The sequence below is a fragment of the Anas platyrhynchos genome, chromosome 34, assembly GCF_047663525.1.
Source record: "Anas platyrhynchos isolate ZD024472 breed Pekin duck chromosome 34, IASCAAS_PekinDuck_T2T, whole genome shotgun sequence".
NCBI lineage: Eukaryota > Metazoa > Chordata > Aves > Anseriformes > Anatidae > Anas > Anas platyrhynchos.
In genome coordinates this window covers 4,737,407-4,754,339 of record NC_092622.1, presented here as the reverse complement: position 1 = coordinate 4,754,339, position 16,933 = coordinate 4,737,407, and the positions used below count along the sequence as shown (strand labels likewise).

The window sequence follows — 16,933 nt, the reverse complement described above, 5'->3', positions numbered from 1 at the left end:
TTAAGTACATGCCTATTTGTTGAGAAGCCTAGATTACAATTTTTTTCTTTTCCAATCTTCTGTTGCAGAGGTGGAACTAAGCGGTTGGTTGCTTCCAACCTTACTGAACTGATTCCATCTGTTTACAAAGAAAACAGCTTGACTTTTTTCCTCCTGGATGAAAAACAAGATTTTGTTTATAGCAGGATGGCATAAACCATCTGCAAGGCTCCTTCAGATCAGTGAGAGTGATTTAACTTCCGTTCAGTACAGCTGTAGATCTTGTACAAACTTAAAGCTGCTTTCATTTATAATTCATAAAGGATTGACCCCAGTTTTCCAGATGGATGTATATGCTGAAAAAATGTGTCACAGTCTTCAAAGGCTGTGATTTTGCCATAGCACACACTCGTTCAAGTTATGGCCTATTTTATGCTACTACCAGTTCAAAATAATTTAAATAGCTCTGACTAATTTAAACAAAGCAACAATAACATAGGCAAAAAAAAAAAGCCCTCTCAGATGCCATTAGTATTTATGTAAGGTATCCTTCAGCTAGTGTATGTATTTTGATAAATAGATTCTTCATTTAGTTAAAAGAAATATTAGGGTACCCCAGTAAAACAAACCAAAAGTGAAACCATGAATTTGCAAAGTTGCTTTAGAATTTGACATTTCTGCTATTGGATTTCAAAACATATGTGGTATTTGACAACAATAAAACAAAATTAAAAGACCTTATAGTATACTGGGAATTACGCACTTATGATTGTATATATTCTAGAAAACAGCTTTATTTGTTGTTTTCATAACTACATACATTTATAAAACAACAGCAGAGAATCAGGAGGTAAGTACTGATATAAATATTTAGGTGTATCTCTTTAAATAAAAAGCAATTAGCCTTGATAATAATTTTGTTCTTCTGTCATATGTGAAATGTTGACTAAGATAATGGATGTCATTCCCATATGAATCATTATACTTACATATTTACAGAGGAGAAAGTTTCTTTGTTTTAGAGATAAAAACACTAAATTGTGATCCTACTTGCTTAGTCTTTGCATTGAATTTAATCGGAAAATTTTGTCTGACAATTCCAGATATTTAATACACATACAGCTGAGGAGCAAAAAAGTAAATAAACAAACAAACAAAAATCTGTAAGATCACTAGAACTACTAGTATAATACACAAAACAAAAAGTTTAAATATAGTTTTAGGATGAACAAGTAGATGTTTTAAATGAGTACATTTGGATGTCGGCATTCACACTGATCAGTTTAAAATGGCTTCTGTCAGAGAGGTAGAGATAATTGAGCTTTCTTTAGCTGGCAATCTTGAATCTGAGTATTAGTCACTTTTTCATTTCCAAAGTCATTCTTAGGGAGAAAAAAAAAAATGTTTTTTTTTTTTTTATTTATATATTCAGCTGTTCGAGACATTTATGCATTAATATAGAAATTAATGCATTAATATGGAAAAAGCATTATGTTTCAGACTGAATATGTGTATGGAGAAAAAGCAATAGGAAGTTTTTATGATTAGAATAATCAGCTACAATGAAAATAAAATCTGTAACTAAAAGAAACCAGCAGAAATCTTTGAAAATTGCTACGTAAACTGGTCTGGATGGATAAGTCTGTATGCACAATTAGCAAGAGGGCAAAGTTCTGATATGGACATTTACTGACTTAGAATCATAGAATCATAGAATATCTTGAGTTGGAAGGGACCCACTTGCTTCATGGAAACGCTTCTTCTGAAGAAGAAGCCAGCATACTCTCTTGTGTTAGAAAGGGCCAACTGCAGTGTGCTGTTTGACACCTATAGCAGTAACACTTTGGTATAAACATAAGCCATCAAGCCAATAGCAACAAAAAAAGTTAAATAAAAATTCACAGGAGATAGTATATGCAACCAGTGCTTTGATGTGAATTTTTAGTTTTAAGGCCACAGTAGCTGATAAAATGTTAACAACAGAGCTATATGATACAGCTTGTAGAGTAACCTGGATAGGAATAATCATATTTTATGACACCTCTCCATCCCCACTACCTCTGGAATATTGGGTAATCCAGAAAGTATTAAGAGACCCATTTGAATTTCCTCTCTGTCACAGTGAAAATCACAAGGTACTAATAAATATTATATCACAGCCACCCACTATAAGTGTTACTATAACCCAAGGCACTGTATGTCCTTCTCTACTAGCACCATAAATAACTGATTATAACACTCTAGGGAAGGTGGGTGGTTATTTTCAGTTATAAGCAGGATCCATGTTCAAAGAACAGATTACAGATAATTATGTGTGCATTTATCTCTATTAATTATTCATTAATAATTATGCATGTTTATGTCTCCTGTCAGCTCAGCCAGCAAATCACTGTTTTGAAGACAGTCTCATCATAAGACAGCTGGAAGCAAAATGAAGGCTTACACTCCATCTTTCAATAAACAGACACTATGCATTTTGTAGAACCTAGATATCTTCTAAATCAAAGTGTGTTCTACCTTACTAAAGTTTCACCTTCACCTTGTAAAATGCAAAAAGCTGAAACAGGAATACGACCAAAAACTTATATGCTTTCCTGATATTTAAAAAATAAAACATCAACATACATGTATATGCAAAATAATAACTACCAAACAAACAAACAAAAACACTTATGAATATTTGAAAGGGTCAAGCCAAAGAATTACTAGAACTTGACAAAACAGTAACAGTCCACAGTCACTTTACTGCAGAGTACTGAATTTCTTTTTAGATATCACTAAAAAGGAATGAAAAGGAATGAAGGGTACATCTGTCTTTTTTCCTGTTGGAAAGAACAGAATTTTTTTTGAGCCATAATTACTAGAAATGAGCAACAAAAAGGGAACAGGTCCTTCATATCACTCCCGCAGTCATCTATGCCACAGAACCACAAGTTCCAAGTCTGTGCTTACCAGCAGTAGCTGTAATGATAATCAGCCTCAGAATATTGCTGTGTCAGGACAGAACTGAAAATACAATGATTCAGCAAATCATGAAAAAGTTCACTGCTCTGTCAAGAGAATGTCACAAGATTTCACTGTTACATACTTTCCCATCTACTTCAATTATAATGTACATTTTAAAAATAATCTAGTTTATATTAATTAATACTAATTAAATATAAACACTTTACCAAATCAGAGCTATTGCTAGATAAATTTATTACATAAAATAAAGTGTAGGCACTTTGTAGGTACTGAAATCTCTAAATCTTGTTAACAGTATGCACTGAGCATGTATGGTGAATGTGTAACAGGAAACTCTGTACCACAGCATGCCAGAAGATGAAGCATCTTATCTGCACAGTCCCTTCTCAGGACACTTCCCCAGCTGGCTCCAAAGGCAGAGTTGCTCATGGAACTGCCACCTAGGCTGGCCATGACAAGGTGCATGTGGAAAGATAATTGGGAAGTCCCAACATGCTAGTCTTGTGATTTCACCACTGAATTAGACAGTGAGAATCTGCTCTACAATTGTGCACTTCAAGCTTTATCTTTTAAAACTAATCTGAATGAGGTAGGCTTTTGTTTTTATATTACCCCATCAGCTGAAAAGAGTTTGATTCTATCATGCTGTCCTAACTTGGAAAACCTTACCTCTGCAGTCATTTACACAGAATAAGCAGATTCACTCTGCACAGACATCAACTGACATGATAGTTCAATCTCATTTCTCAACTTTTTTTTGCTGGAAACAGTCTCTTTGTACTGTTGAAGAAAATTCCCCTGGAATATACTACTCAATTTTATTCAAATGTACTGTTACTTTTCAAGCATTTCCAGATAAACATACCTTCATTTTAAAAACAGCAACATAGTAACACAGAACACACAAAAGAGGAAGCCGGTGCGTAAAGGACATATGCCTTCAGTTATAAACCGAAATGATAAAGTTATGGGAAAAAAAAATCCAACTTGCAATGCTCTCTTCTTTACTCCACACCAATACATGTATAACTAATTAAAAGGGAAATTTATTATTTCTGTAGCTTCATTTCTTCTACTCTGTTACCACAGAATTTTGTTTTACTTCTGTTATTAACAAAAATGCTTAAGAATAGCAGTATTTATTATACAAATACTGTTGCTTAGTGCGTTTTCTAATACATTTACGTTAATTAGGAAGAATTTATGCTTGCACAGAAAATTCAATATATCTTTCCCTGTTGCATTTTGTGTCTCTTAATATCTCTTAGTTTTCCTCCTCCTTTTTCTTCATTTCCAGGAAGTTTCTTGATCTTTGATTTAAAGTCAAAATCTTAAAAGTTTTGGCTCTCCTCATCAAATCATCATCATCATCTAGAAGAAACTGAGAACCATAGCTTGCTTTAGTTTTTTGAAAACATTTTGGGGAAGGAATGGAATAACAATCATTAAATATTTGTAGTCATCAATATAAAAATAAGCTTTGTTTCTGCTTCATTTCTCTCAGTCATTCTTCACAAATCTTCACCCATCACCACCACAACTAATACTTCATACTAACAGCATCTGCTTAGCATATTCTTTTCTATAAACTTCTTGTGGAAAGCTTTACCTGAACCTTGTTATGTAACTTAACATCAACTTTTCCTCACAAGTCCATTTAATGACATTATTACTTGCAGTCTTGGAAGCAGAAGGCAATCTAATCCTTGTCTTTCGGTTCTACTCAGTATTTTCCCCAGTGAACAACTAGTCTGAGTACAACGATTTACAAATACTGAGCTAGTGTCTTCCTACACCTCCCAATTTGTCTCAGAAACTATCCTTTCTGAAGGTCTTATTGCCTGGCATAGGACGCTGGTGCAATTGCTAGGCCATCCCTTGTGAAAGCAGTAACTAATGCTCTTCTTTTAAGAAACGCAGCATTCCTCTGAGTTAATAAATACAACTTACCTTGCCTGAAATTCCCTTCTTTTAACTATTCTTGCCATCTTCTCCCAAGTCTGTAAAGCAACAGAGGCCATAAGTGAAGGAAGAAGAGGATAAAACATGGATGGAAACACAAATGGCAGTCACACACTGTGCAAGCAGAGATGCACTTTTCACACTGTGGGAGGCCTCAGTAGCTGTTCAAACAGCAGGGTCTGAGTAAATCTCAGCTAGTCTGCCATGAAGAGAGTTATTACTCCCATTTCCAGGGAATTATAGGCTACCTGGTATAAGAGACTAAGAAGCAAAAGAGGATGATGTCTCGAACTCTCAGCAGAAAAGGTTGTAGCCACATTTTAAATTGGCTTAGAAAAGAGCATCCTGCAAAAGCAGGAGAGCACTGTTCCAGGGCCAGCCTCCTGGAAACCATCTGAGACATCTCTGCAGCTGTGGTCCTGGCAGTGGGCAGAAGGGAAGGCCTTAGCAACACCTTTCTCCAAAGACCTTTCTAAAAGGTTCTGCACATGCAAAGTAATGGCTACTGGCTTATTAATGTGGTTATAGCTTGTTTTGTGATTACCTGAAATACATGAATACGGATATGCATGAGATTTTATGCCAGACCTCCACAAATCCACAAGTGAGTTCACTGTGAACTTCTACAGAAGAATTTTTTTTCTTCTAATAGAGAAAATAGTTTACTAAAAATAAATTTAACTGGAAAATACATTACACTTCTGAAGATCTAGCATGTTGGAACTTTGGATTTCCTGTCAAATGTCATTGAAGCACGAAACAGTAAGATTTGAATCCTGTTTTAATTGAAAATATTGCTACAATTTCAACCAGGAAACTGCTAACAAAGCTTTCATAATAAAGATTTTAAAACAAAATTGTTTGTTTCTAAACTCTACACATGCACTCAGTTTTATTTTGACTGAAAATGTAATTATATTCTTAAAGGCAAGAATTATATTCTCTTAAAACTGAGACTACTGCTGAATTATGCCAGTTATACAGCCATTTCAAATTCATATTGAGCTTTTTTTTTAAGAGAAAATAAATACTTCCAAACAATCCTTTGCTTCAGAAAATATAAGCATCCTTTCATGATAAATTTGTGTGTGTGTGCATGTACAAACACGTATATGCATGAAAAAATAATTCTTCCCACAGTACTTGTCTTCAAGAATCTCACTGATCAATCCCTTATTCTATCATCCCTTATTCTATCATGGCAGCAACTAGGAATTAGTTTTATGCCTTGCAGTAGATGGCACCTTTTGTGTTAATCATGCTACAAAGCTTAAATTTTATAGCTAATAACTAAAATTCAACAATGTGAGCGATATGCTAAGGGCCACTTCAAACTTCAGAATAGCAAATCTATTTTCTGCTCATGGTTAAGTGTATTTACATTTCTGGAGGCCTGAATAAAGAGGTCCTATTTACACAAAGGGTCAGCCATTCTTGAATTCTGCATATTGAATGGCATATTTTCTTTTGTCACTCATGGTATGGGTACAGGACAAACAACTCAAGTTCAGGATTTCTACAGATATTCTTTACTTTTTGCAATGTGGAGGTGTGTCATTTCTCTGTTGTTAATGTTTTTAATTCAACAACCTTCTTAGCAAAGAGGGAGTTGTTACATAAAATACAAGGACAGCAGTAACATGAAACTACTTAAATTTAAAACTGAATTATGTTGTGATATTATTGCACACAGACATGAATTCAAGCAAGAAAATGAAACATTTAATAAAGCAAGATGAATAAAAAATAAAAATAAAAATAAAATTTGCAACTTGTCATGACCACACTTCCTCTCAAATCACTTTTGAAACCTGTTTTCATAACTTAACCAAGACTCTAATCTTGACTTCCAAAGCTTGAAGTCATTTTAAAAAATAACCAACAAATCAAACAATGAACAAACAATTCACAAGAATCAACTCACTTAGTTTGCTACACTGTCCTGGGTTCAAATGATATGACTGAGTTTGGGGAATTACACATCCAATATTGGTATACTACAATTTGAACTTTTGAATTTTTTGAATTTTTGATTTTTTTTCGTTTATTATTATTATTATTCCTATGGCTTCACAAAGATGGAAACAATTTTGTTTCAAGGGAAAAAAAAAAGTTTTTCTAGTTAGAAAACATTCTGGTTTAGGCCACTTACTTATTCACATTACACTAAAAGAGACCTCAGCATTTCACATGCTTCATTTCTCAGCACTATGACAGGAAAAGCTGTATCTCTAGATAGTCCTGACAATGATATTTCTAGAATTCTGGTAGGAAAAACTCTAAAAACTCATGGACACATGTAGCCCATTCCTGTATGATTCCATTACTTTTATATATATATTTTTTTTTCTCCTGAAGTGTTGTCTGAAGTTCTTTCTTTCAGTTTATATCTGTTACATATCTTAAAATACATTGCCCAAATCTGAAATGGACACCTTTCTCTGTGTAGCAGACTTTTTTATGGTCAAATATCTATGTTTCTAAATATTCAGAGTTTTTCTAAACTTCTTGGACTAAGCAGCTGCAATTCATTCACTTGTACCTAGCAGATAAAGATTTCTAGATCTCTGATCATGTTCATTTGTAGCTTTTGAGACACTGGGGATCAACTATCTGGGGGCTTGGCCAGAGTAATTCAGTTAAAATTCAAAGCTGAACTTTGAAAAAAAGCAATGCTGAGCACTTCCATTACCAGGGCTATAGCCCTGTTCATTCATCAGAGAAACAAATTTGCTAAACATTCCTTCTCTCAGTTAGTTTTTTTCTCTAGTTAGTTTGTTATTAAGCAGATAAATAAACAAATCTAATTCTTGTATATTATTCTAGCACTGGCAATTAAATAATGTCTTTCACATTTTTGTGTTTTGTGTTTTTTTTTTTTTGGTTGTTGTTGTTGCTGTTCTCAAAATCATGTTATTTTAAGTACATTCCATTTGTTCTATTTTTCCTGTTTTTGTCACTTTGTTGACTTCTTGATTAGACAAGTCTGTCGCTAAAAATGAAGTTCTCAAGCCATCCACCTTTCTTGTTCTTGCTGTACAAAAGTTGACCTACAGTCTGCAGTATCTAATGTTTTATTTTCTACTTTCTAGTTAGGGATTAAATTCTAGACCTCCTGCTCTTAAATTTTCTCTGAACAGAATGATCCCTCTGGCGTTATTCTCATACAGCACATTTCTGAGTTCCTTGAAATCACCTGTAACCCCTGATGACTCTCATGGAAAAGCATGTTTATGTGTTAAAATATGTATGCTCAGAGACAGCTAGATAAAGAAGCCCACTTTATCGTGCAACCTTAAATCTGTGTGTGTGTGTGGTGGTTCTACTGTGCTAGGCAGCCAAACACCACAACCACTCTCTCACCCCACCCCCCCAATACAGTGTGCAACAGTGTTATCCACCTTTTCTACGATGCATAACTTACGAGCATCACCTGCTATTAACAAGTAAGCAAACACTTTCAAGCTTGACATTTCTTACAAATTGCTATAATTGTCTCATACGCAGAAACAGAGCAAAACCTGCCTCAGTTGTTCTGTTCATGCTCTCTAATACAACAAAACAAACTAACCAAGCATTTAATTTTACCATTTAACAAATACACTACTTACAAACACAGAGACCACAATACTGGCTTGTGAAATCAAACCCGATCTCCTGCTTGATTATTTACGTTTCAAAATCTGTCTTCCCTACTGAGACTCTACAGAGAGGTTCAAGTCATTGCAAGTTCTAGTGGAGACAATTGCCTATTCATTTGAAACCACATAAGCATATTTCATCTATACAGCTAAAAAAAACCCACCCATGAGATGGTAAGGTCTTGCTGTTTTATTACAGGGCTGCCTATGAATCAGTCGCTATACAGACAAAAAAGTTTCAAAAGTCTTTTATTATCTCTGAATCAGAAGTGATCCAAGAATCAGCATTTTCTCATTTATCTTCCTTCACTGAACATAATCAGGAATCCTCACTGATCAACAGAATTATTTTGCATAGGTTGGCACATCTGGAAAAAATGGATTGCATCACTCTTCATGCTGATAAATATTTTAAATTACAAACAAACTTTGATTATCATACTTATCCACTTATCCAAAGCATAGAGAAGCATAACTAGAAACATGGGAAAATGATATGCATAAAAGCAACAGACAAATGCAGCAAGCATAATTTAGGTGATTTAAAATGTAAGGATTTGGACCTAAGAAATATTCTGCCAAAAGTCTGTAAAATTTGGTTTTATTATTTACTGAACTATAAAATACAAAGTTTAGAAATGTAAATTTTGCACAGTGCAGATGACACACGATGTGAAAGTAAGCAAGTCACTATCACATTCCTTCAGAGACTGATGACGTCTAGTTGCATGATAAATGTGCCTTAGGGAGGCTGTGGTAAGCTCTCATAGGACTAACATGAAGATCAGTGTTTGCCTTGTGGCAAGCAGGTGTTGGAATAATTCGTTAAGTTTTCCTTTAAGAGCACTGTGTAAAAACAATAAGGCTATGCAAAGGAATAGTAAATGTTGTGAAATAAAAGGAAGCTGATTATGCTAGGTGAAAGGCCACAATCTCCTTTAAGCACCTGCAAGAACAACTGCAAAAATGCTGATGTTTATAAAGTAGCCTGCTGGGACTATAATGAAGATGTCAAAACCTCAGGCGGGCAGCCTTTCTTTAGTCCCCTTAAACCATCTGTGGATAATGTGTGGAGGGGGGGATGATCTCACAAACCATGTAATCACAAATTTCGTGTCTTTTAGTCTCTTAAAACAAATATAAAAACAAAGATCAAAGCCACCATCTAGACTGTGCTGATTGACTTTTTGAAGAACAGCCCAAAGCTAGCATAAGCAAGCACTCAGAGTTCTAAACAATCAGTATCAAAAAAGACTAAACAAGAACATGTTTATCTACCAAATATCTTCTTGTATCCTTTTTCTGTTTAAATCTTCAGCCAGCTGGACATTCAATTTATTGAAAGCATGCCTTCATTTACTAAGAACATGAGTATATTCTTATGGATATGAAAATATATATTTATAGACAAAGTAGAGAGAAAATACATATTAAGCTGTACATAAAATGAGGCAAATGGCTGAGAAAATATGTACTCAGGCAATGCATCAGCTGGTTATCTTTATTTTTTCTTTTTTTTCTTTCTTTTTTTTTTTTTTTTAAATGGGAAGTTTTTATTACAACTTATTACATAGCTTGTAAAGTAATGTAAAATCTCTGATGTAAAGTCTTATATTTCATATTGAAATGCAAAGAACCTGGAATTAAAACTACCACTTAAAGATGATATTTTTATGGAAACTTGAATCCTATCACTGTTTTTGATTCGAAGTGTTCTGAATCATTATTTCTCATAATTACATGCAAATTAACATCTCATATGAACACATGGATTTCTATTTTATTTCATTAAGAGACAGAAAATAGCAATCACAAACAAAAAGTAACTGAACTCTTTCCAAAGTCTGAAAGTCTACAGACAAAATTTGCTTTGGTCTTTCAATAACCCAAGCACTTGCCCAAATTTTTAATCTTTCTGGATCCTGCTTCTCTGCAAGTCTTCCAATGTTTTTGCTAGACATAGCCTGATTTCATATGGCAATAAATATTTAAAACAAGAACAGACCCAAAAGCACAGATTTCCTGCAACAGACACCGAGATTTAACTCTTAGTTTTTCACTAATCCAGGAGCTCCAATCGTCAAAAATAATTTACAGCTTTTTTTGTCTTGGTCCCTCATTAGCTATGCTAAATGTCCTTGGCATCAAGAAATGAAGTAGCCATTTGCTCACTGTAGTATCCTTTGAATGGCTGTAAACCAGTAACATCAGGAAAGGTACTGCTTTGCCTCATTAGATTTATTGAACTAGCAGGGAACCATTCTGTTGCATGACTGAAGTCACTATTTGACTAAGTAAACATTTAATGTATTTTAACTAATGTTTCATGCCTACTCACAGCTTACAACTATTGCAACTATATATTTCAGCCATTTTCCTTTTTTTTCCATAACTGCCTCTGATTTTCTTCAGTCTAAACAAGACAAACTATAAAAAGGTCTTGCTCTGCCAAACTGCCAACCTGCATTGGTAATTTACATATTAATAATTACATACATAAAAGAGTAAAGCATTACTTAGCACAATTCATTAACAAAAAGCAGTTTGCATGTTGCCAGAGTTGAACATCACACAAGAATTGCAAGACCTGTCGCCTTTACATTAATATGCAATGCAGGACTTCAGCAGGTGCTCTACCTCCTGAAATCATTTTCATGAACAATTCGTCATGAAAAGTACTCTGATGGAAATATAATTTGCAATAGAGACCAGTGAAAAAATCAGATGTTGTCTCTGGCAACTGTACCAAAATTTCCAGTCACTTGTATGGGTCAAAAAAAAACTTAAATCCAGTTCCATACCCTCACGTCAAATAAAAAGATAAACTTATTAAGTACTGTCCATAAGGATATGAGTGTTTTTATCTGCTTTTCATGAAAAACAAAGAAAGAAAAACACACGCACCCTATCCCAAAGTATCACCTCTCCTAAGGCTTGAAATTTGCTTTTAATTGAAGTTTTAACACATCTGTGCTCCATTCCTACCTCATCTCTGTGTGCCAATGGTGTCCATACAGAAATACATACTTCATAAGAGAAAAAGAAAGATGATGACAGTTCCCTTGATCAATTTTTAGCAGGCTCCTCTAGGCAGCTGTAGCTTTAATCCCAGAGTCAGAAATTAAGACTAAATCTGTGAAGAAGTGCATTAAACAAATTTCACCCACTATGAGGGTGGTGAGGCAGTGGCACAGGCTGCCCAGAGGAGCTGTGGGTGCCCCATCCCTGGCAGTGCCCAAGGCCAGGCTGGATGGGACTTTGAGCAACCTGGTCTGGTGGGAGGTGTCCCTGCCCATGGCAGAAGGGGTGGAACCAGGTGGTTTTAAGGGCCCTTCCAATCCAAACCATTCTGTGATTCTATGAATTGTTGGAACTGTACTGTAGCATTCCAGCCAAGCTTTGTGTACTGGGTACACATGGTAAAGGTTTGGCTGCAGGGGTGAGCAGAGCCCAGCAGCTGCCTCATGTCAGAGCAGAGCTAGCTCCGGCCGGCTCCAAAAGGTTCTGGCTGCTGGCCAGAGCTGAGCCAGAAAGTTTAAATCACGAATTTAAACTTTCCACTTACCACAGCAAACTTCTATGTATGTCACCTCTTGGTTGCTTAGATCTCTTCCTGATGCACAGTAGCGCAAGGCTCAATTTTAAAAAGTCCCTTATTAGGAAACCAGGATGAATGTGACAAGGAGGGAACAGTTTATCACTTCATTCTTTCTCTAACTATCTCCCATTCTTCACTTCTAGGGCGGGACGCTCAATTCACTATAAGCAGTAAAAAAAAAAAAAAAAAAGGCAACAGGCTGTAGCCACCAGGAAAAAAACAGCTATGATGGAAAGCCTTCAAGGTAAATCATTAGCTCCTAGACCTTTTTAAGTCCAGTCAACTGATCTCGTCATAAAATGAAGATGAAAGACATGGTCAATACAAATTCAGAGAATGGTAGAACAATCTGTTTCTTCAGACACAGAACGTCTGCATCCAGCTAGTTTGCAAGTAATCCGATGTGCACAGGAGGATCAGGTGGAGCAGTCAGTTTACTGCAATACCACTTTTCTCAACTTATAACTTTGTAAGTGCCTTGTTTTATCTCTGCTTGTCAAGCCTTTTGTACCAGGTATGTTTTTGTACCGTGCCTTCTGCCTATTCAGGAGAAAGCAGAATGATAAGGACAATATGCTTGCTTGCCTACTGCATGCTACAGTAGACAAATCATGGAAACCTTAAACATGGAAGTTAAAATTTTCATGAACGTCTTAAAAACAATAATAGGAAACTTCTTTAATAGTTGCTATGATCAATCTAAGCACAACTTTTAATTTCCAGACCACTTGTTTTCAATTTTTCATTTCTAGACTATGTCTTTCTAACTGTGGGATGGGAAGTGGACAATAAAATTAAAAAGAATCATGGATGGATTGAAGATAAATTAATACTGATATTACTGATATATTTTTATTAACAGGCTGTGAGCTGTGTCTATTTTCAGATTAAAGTTTGCTATAAAAATACGAAGCCAGCATAAGTTTAAAGCCTTCAAATATATTTTGGGTATTTGCATAATTACACTTGCAAATTAAAATTCCACTATTAATTACATATATATACAAGCACACCTTTTTATTACTTTTTTTTTTTTTAATGGATTGGCACTGGACATTTTCTGTAACAAATCTTTAAATGACGTTTAGATGTAGAGCTTAGTGATATGGTTTAGTGGAGGACTTGTTAGTGTTAGGTCAGAGGTTGGAATAGGTGATACTGGAGTCCTCTTCCAACCTAGATGATTCTGTGATTTTGTAAAATATGAATGACCGTGATTTTACCACACTTATTACAAACAATTAAATATCATGCCAAGTTTATTACATCAAGGCACATATCTTTGTTGAAGAAGATAACCACAATGCAATTTTAACATTTAAATGATAGTACCCAGCACCTCAATTAACCTAGTGCTCATGGCACTGAAAGGAAAAAAAAAAGACAAAGAACTCCATATGCATCTGCACATTTCTTAGCAAACAGCAAATTAATTCTGAGTGAGCAGTTTTGAAGTTAGATACATCATGCATTTGTGTCTCTTGGTAAGAAGTCAGTTTCTCTCGTATGCACGGTTGAGCTACAAAATAAGGAATTACCAAGCACCTGACCTGTTGTATGTCCACACAGATATGGAAATCAAGCTGAATTGTTTGCAGTTTCTATCTTTTCTAGAAACCCTAACAGAACGCAATGAGGATAACACAGGTTTAATTCCTATTTTCCAGACAAATGGCAGTCCTCCCTCTAACATAGTCTATACTTATGGGTTTAGCTTTAGACAAGTGTACTTCAGAGAACTGAAAGGATTGGCCATCTTAATAGTAACAAAGGAATTTCTCAGAATTACTGACCACAGAGATTCATAGGAGCAAAGAGTAAGAAAAGATTTTGTAAAGGTTTGTGTACTCTAGGAGACCACAATCTCTTTGTCCCCTCGCCCCCCCCACCGCTATAGCCAGAATTGCAAATGGCTCTGTAAATGTTATGGAGAGCTTTTCTGAAATCAATTCTAATAGCTTTGAATATAACTATAATCAGATTTTGTTTAAAGCTCTTGATATGTTCTTTGCACAGGATGGCTATCAGGCACATATAATTGAACATTATATAATAAAGAAAAAATACATTGGCTTTTTGTTCTAGGCACTAGTTTCCATGGACTACTTCTCATTGTATATTACCATTTTCATAAAAGCAGCTCCAAACAGTTGCAAAGACTTATATATGTAGTCATTTTTTTGCAACGCCCACAAGCTTTAACATTTCAGTTGTTCAGAATCTTACTGGCCTATGCCCCTTTCCCCAACAAAGGAAATAAGGGCACAAAAATAATTTCTCTTCTTGTTTTCTAATGTCTTAGAACAACACATATTCTACCTACACCTGAAGAGGCAACAAGTCACCAAATTTCAGGAAGCATAAAGCATTTAAGCAGGGAAGTCATGCATACACTATTTGGCATGTGTGAAAACCATTCAATTTCAAACATTCTTATCTGTATGGAGAATTTAGGCACTTCAGCAATTCCATGCAAATTTTACTGCATTAAGAGAACTGCTTAGTCTATCGCTTCACAGTTCAGAGAAAACATAGAAGACCCAGAACAGAATCTTGATGCACTTCTGTTTTAAAATGCAAGTCCTGACAACCTGACAATGTTTCATGTAGCCCCTTTATCTCAAAAAATATATAATAATAATAAAAATTAAAATTAAAAATCTCTCTCTCATATGAAACTTGAGCTATCCCAGAATGTATTGTTTCATTTCCAGCACACATGAAATGTAACAAGATATTGCACTTTGGTTGCCTTTTAAAAACAGAAGCACAGCAGAACTCAACATTATCCATAATCCTTTCATTCACATATTTCCTCTCACCTCTTTCATTTTTTAATCAGAGAATTGAATTATTATTGGCCTTAAAAGGCTGATACTTTACCACATCTTGCAAAGTACAAAAGCAACTTTACCTTTTCCCTGCTGCAGCCTGCCTTTTGTTCTTCTTAGATTAGTCATTTTTAAAATCTTCTCCACTGTGAAATCAAACAGGTCGCGCAGGCAGGGCGAGCAGGAAGGGAGGAGAGCAACCCCCGCCCACACGAACGCCTCTTAACGACGGTCTTTAGCTAGGCGATAATGGTCTCCACAAGGCACGGAGCGCTCTGCAGGAGGTCGGTACACACCCAGACCGACTGCCCGTTAAAGAATGCAGCGGTTCAGGTCACCGGATGCAGGGAGTGTCAGAGCCTGCTGCTGCCGTCGGCGGGAGGCAGAGACACTGCGTGCGTGAGATGTGAGCAAGTGGATGACCTGATCCGCATGGTGGCGGAGCTCAAGGAGGAGGTGGAGAGGCTGAGGGCCATCAGGGAATGTGAGCGGGAGATAGACTCCTGGAGCAACTCCCTGCAGGGCCTCAAGGAGAGGTACCGGGGTGAGACACCCCAAACGGGGGTGGACCCCCTGCCCCGTCGCCGTCGGACAGAGGGAGGGGATCTGGGAGTTGAGAAGGAGTGGAGACAGGTCCCTGCGCGACATGGCAGGCGATGCCCTCCCCTTCCGGCCCCACCTTCCCAGGTGCCCTTACAAAACAGGTTTGAGGCCCTGGAGCTTGAGAGACCAGCAACTGAGGAAGAGATAGAAAGTGTTCCCAGGAGGATGCCTAGGGTGAGGAGGTCGACTCCACGCATCAGGACTGCCTCCACCAAGAAAGAAAGAAGGGTGATTGTCGTGGGAGACTCTATCCTTAGGGGGACAGAGGGCCCTATTTGTCGGCCTGACCCTACCCGTAGGGAAGTCTGCTGCCTCCCTGGGGCCAGGGTCAGGGATGTTGCCAGGAAGCTCCCCAACCTGGTACGCCCCTCTGATTGTTATCCTCTCCTGATAGTCCAGGCGGGCAGTGATGACATTGATGACAGAAGCCTGAAGGCTATCAAAAGAGACTTTAGGGGGCTGGGACGGTTAGTGGACGGAGCAGGAGTGCAGGTAGTATTTTCGTCCATCCCTACGTTGACAGGGAGGGGTATGGAGAGGACAAGGAAAGCCCACCTGTTAAACACGTGGCTCCAGGGCTGGTGCCTACGCAGAAATCTTGGGTTTTTCGACCATGGGGCAGTTTACTCAGCACCTGGTCTGATGGCCGTAGACGGGTCCCTATCCTTTAGGGGAAAAAGGATCCTGGGCCAGGAGCTGGCGGGGCTCATTGATAGGGCTTTAAACTAGGTAAGAAGGGGGATGGGGCTGAAGCAAGGACTGTTGGGGCTGTGCCAGGGGGAGCAATGGCAAGGCCGGAGGATAAGGTAAAGGCCCAGCTGAAGTGCATCTACACCAATGCACGCAGCATGGGTAACAAACAGGAGGAGCTGGAAGCCATCGTGCAGCGGGCAGGCTACGACTTGGTTGCCATCACGGAAACGTGGTGGGACCAGTCTCATGACTGGAGTGCTGCGATGCCTGGCTATAGGCTCTTCAGAAGGGACAGGCAGCACAGAAGGGGTGGCGGTGTGGTTCTCTATATCAGAGAGTCTTTCGATGTTGTAGAACTCGAGGCTAGGAATGACAAGATCGAGTCCCTTTGGGTTAGGATCGGCAGGGACAACAAGGCTAGTGTCCTGGTCGGGGTCTGCTATAGACCGCCGAACCAGGATGAGGAGACGGATGAGGAGTTCTACAGGCAGCTGACAGAAGTTGCGAAATCGTCGGCGCTTGTACTCGTGGGGGACTTCAACTTCCCTGACATATCCTGGAAGCACAACACAGCCCAGACGAAGCAGTCTAGGAGGTTTCTGGAGAAAGTGGAAGATAGCTTCCTGACGCAGCTGATTAGTGAACCTACCAGGGGTGGT

At 37.5% G+C, this 16,933-nt stretch overlaps 1 long non-coding RNA gene across 2 annotated transcripts; it reads right to left on the bottom strand.

The window, feature by feature from the left end:
- Positions 1 to 3,750: 3,750 nt before the first annotated feature.
- LOC140000841 (uncharacterized) lies at positions 3,751 to 15,052 on the bottom strand. Of its 2 annotated transcripts, none has more exons than XR_011806083.1 (3): positions 14,970 to 15,052; positions 4,897 to 4,946; positions 3,751 to 4,327 (listed from the first exon to the last, which is right to left on the bottom strand). It is a non-coding gene; the product is annotated as an uncharacterized lncRNA (long non-coding RNA). The 2 variants fall into 2 exon arrangements; XR_011806082.1 differs by lacking the exon at positions 14,970 to 15,052 and adding an exon at positions 11,535 to 12,066.
- Between the last annotated feature and the right edge of the window lie 1,881 nt (positions 15,053 to 16,933).